Source organism: Manis pentadactyla, chromosome 10, assembly GCF_030020395.1.
Source record: "Manis pentadactyla isolate mManPen7 chromosome 10, mManPen7.hap1, whole genome shotgun sequence".
In the NCBI taxonomy this organism is placed as follows: Eukaryota; Metazoa; Chordata; class Mammalia; order Pholidota; family Manidae; genus Manis; species Manis pentadactyla.
This window is the reverse complement of record NC_080028.1, coordinates 43,876,415-43,880,160: the sequence shown is the minus strand read 5'-3', so window position 1 is coordinate 43,880,160 and position 3,746 is coordinate 43,876,415. Positions and strand designations below refer to the sequence as shown.

The window sequence follows — 3,746 nt, the reverse complement described above, 5'->3', positions numbered from 1 at the left end:
TTAGCACAATATCTGGCACATAGTAAGTGCTTGAGGAATGTTAGCTGTTTTCATAATAAGATTTGACAATTTGAAGGGAGAATAAAATGGATTTCCTTACACAGAAGCATCTCTTACATGATTAAACTTCATCATCCGAAATGTATTTTTCAATTTAAAGTGAAATATCTCTAGGATTGAAGGTTTAAAGTTATTTTTAGCTTTTGAAGATTTAGTATTGATCCATTTTCAAATTCTACAATATAAGGAAACTGATAGCAGCTCTCTGAATAATAAGACATATTCACTTAAGTGGGTGACCTTTCATACAGTAAGTTCCTCACTTACTAAGTTGTCCCAAAGTGTGGAAAAAAACGAACAGATATAGGTAGACTAGTTATTAAAGAAATCAGAGAATATACTAGAGTTAGAAAACTGGAGAAAAAAATAACTCCTATAATTTTTTCCCACATCTGTACAGCAAAGATAATATGTACTTAGGAATCAGGATACATTTCATTATCCTGCCACTAGAAGCCTGCCACTAATAAGACAGCCAAATACATTGTTTATGTAATAGTAATTTCCAAACATCTGTTCTGACCTTCCAATAAGTAGGTTGAACAATATGGTCTATAACATCTTCCTTTTGCAGATAAGTGACAAAATGGAAATAGGTAAACTTTATTTCACTTAAGGTGTAACTAGATAATTTATTTTCACATGTAAAATGTTTGGTGCTTTATTTATTTAAAAAAATTTCTTGAACTCTTACTGAGTGCCAGACATGCTGCTTGGCAGTTCATTGAGAGTAATGAACAAAACACACATGAACTGTGTCCTTATGGGCCTGGCAGTCCAGTAAGGGGAAAATGTCACCAAGTTAAAAAGAAAACACATCATTGCCAAGAGTAAGGCAGTGCCATAAGAAAAACAGAGCCCAATACCGAAACCCCAAGTTCACAGAAGGTTTGTCTTTGAAAGCATAAGGCCTCATCTCTGAGGAGGTCATAATTACAGTGAGACCTAAAAATTTATAAAGAATGGACATATGAGAAGGTGGAGGAACTGAAAAGGCCTCAGCAAATGGAACTTGCTGAATGAGAGAAATAGAAGGAAAGGCTGACGTTGGACAGACGTGCAGGGGCCAGATTACAGGGAAATCTGCAGGACAAAGTAGAGGATTTCTGTTTCATCCCAGTTCAGGAAGCCATTGAAGGCCTTGACTGAGGAAGGGAAACGTTATCACTCCGTGTATTTATTTGCAAGAGCACTTTGGTTGTCGTGCACATCATGCTTTGTTTTGTTTCCTCCAGTTTTGAAAATGAAGTGAGTAGGAAGGTGACAGTTAATTTAAAGACAAATTTGGCTGTGGACTCAGAAAGGTCAGAGACTAATAGGAGAAGCAGCTTTCGGAACGTTACATTTCTCATTATGATCAGCTCTACATTCCACTAAAAAGTTTCATAGTACTTAACAGTGGAAGGTTTATCAACTTTAATTCTAAAATCTTGTATATAAGAATAGCAAGCCCTTATAGTGTGCTTTACTCTATGGCAGACAATATTCCTAGTGGGTTTGAATGTATTAATTCATTTACTCTCTTTAACAACTGTATGAAAAAAGTTCAATTATCCTCCATGGTTTGTATATAGAGAAATTGGTGCACAAAGTTTAATAATTGGCTCAATTCAATGTGCTGAAGGAATCATAATCTGCACTGAACACTCATCTCCAGACTCCATGCCCCAAACCAGTGGGTCACGCTGACCCCTGCAGCTGGGATGGGACTCATGATACTGGTTTTGTTTCTGTTTTTCACTGACTGATAATCCACTGAAAGGGTTTTATTCCCAGGTTTTGTTTTGGAGTTTTTGATTGTTTGCATAATCGAGGAATCCTTGTAGTATAGACATCATTAGTATAATGATAAAAATGTTTAACCCCAGTTTTATGCTCATACTATTGTCTGAATCATGAAGTAATATGAGTTACCAACACAATCACATTATCGAATGAAGTGATATTTGCTTCCTTGGAACTCTCACTCTCCTCCCACTTTCAGTCCATCTGGACACTCTTCACTTCCAAATTCTACCTTATTTTTACCAACAGAACATGCAGAAGTCAGAGGTCAGTGATGAAAAATTACACAGTGTTAACAACTTTCATCCTGGTAGGACTGACAGATGACCCAAATCTACAGATTCTGCTCTTCCTCTTTCTGTTCATCACCTACCTGCTGAGTGTAATTGGGAACCTGACCATCATCACCCTCACCTTTGTAGACGTCCGCCTTAAAACTCCTATGTACTTCTTTCTCTGCAACTTCTCCATTTTAGAAGTCTCTTTCACCACTGTCTGTATTCCCAGATACCTGTATAACCTAGCTATTGGGGACAATACAATTACCTATAATACTTGTGCCACTCAGTTATTTTATATTATCGTTCTGGGTGTGACTGAGTTATTTCTCCTGACTGCCATGTCCTATGACCACTATGTGGCCATCTGCAAACCCCTGCATTACATGAGCATCATGAACAGTAGGATCTGTACCATGTTCCTAACAGGCTGTTACCTGTCAGCTCTGATGATTGTCTTCCGACCCTGTATCATGGTCTCTGGGCTCTAGTTTTGTGACTCCAATGTCATAGATCACTTTGCCTGTGATGCTGCTCCCGTCCTGAAGATCTCCTGCTCTGACACAGAGTCCATAGAGTGATTTGTGTTGGTCACAGCTGTGCTGACACTCACTGTCACTTTGATGTGTGTGACCATGTCCTACACACACATCAGAACCGTCCTCAGATTCCCTTCTGCCCAGCAAAGGAAGAAGGCTTTTTCTACCTGCTCTGCCCATATCATTGTTGTTTCTATCACTTATGGCAGCTGCTTCTTTATGTATATCAGACCACCTGCCAAAGAACTGGTCTCTCTGAATAAGATGGTGTCAGTACACATGACTTCAGTTGCCCCAGTAATGAATCCCTTCATTTATACTCTGAGGAACAAGCAAGTGATACAAGCTTTCAAAGACGTGATCAAAAGGGTTGTATTTATCTCAAAGAATTGAAGGACTAGTGAATTTAAAAGGTCAAAAGGTAAAAAACTCTCATTCTAATTTTAATGGTTTTATTGAGATATAATTTAAATTCCGTCTAAGTCACCAGTTGTAAGTGCACTATCGAATAAATTCTAGTAAATTAATAGAACTGTGCGGCAAATACCACAATCCAGTTTTAGAATGTTTCCATCACCCCCCAAACATTTTCCTGATAGCCACAGGCAGTCATTCAACACTTCCATCCTGTAGCTCGGTACAATCACTGATCTGTTTTCTGTCTCTAAAAATTTGCTTTTTCTGGACATATTATATTATATAAATGGAAACATATATAGAATTTTGTGCCTATCTTCCTTAATTTTGCATAATGTTTTTGAGGTTCACCCATTTCGCAACATATATCAGTAGTTTAATCTTTTTTCCAACAAAGGATATTCCATCATATGTATGTACTGCATTTTTTTAATTGATTCTTTAGTTGATGGACAGGTGAATTGCTTCTGTATGATAGTAAGAGATACACCTTCATTTCATTGTACCTACAAGAGGAATTTCTGAGTCATACGGTATCGACCAGAGACTCAGAATAGACTCTATTTTATTATGTCTATTCTCATGAGTATGTGGTAGCACCTGATTGTGGATTTAATCTGACTATCCTAACAAGTAATGATATTGAACATCTTTTATTGTCCTTATT

The 3,746-nt window shown here is 37.4% G+C and overlaps 1 pseudogene; it reads left to right on the top strand.

Moving 5' to 3' along the window:
• Window positions 1-2,119: 2,119 nt before the first annotated feature.
• On the top strand, window positions 2,120-3,055 carry LOC118936176 (olfactory receptor 6C2-like; annotated as a pseudogene).
• Window positions 3,056-3,746: the final 691 nt, after the last annotated feature.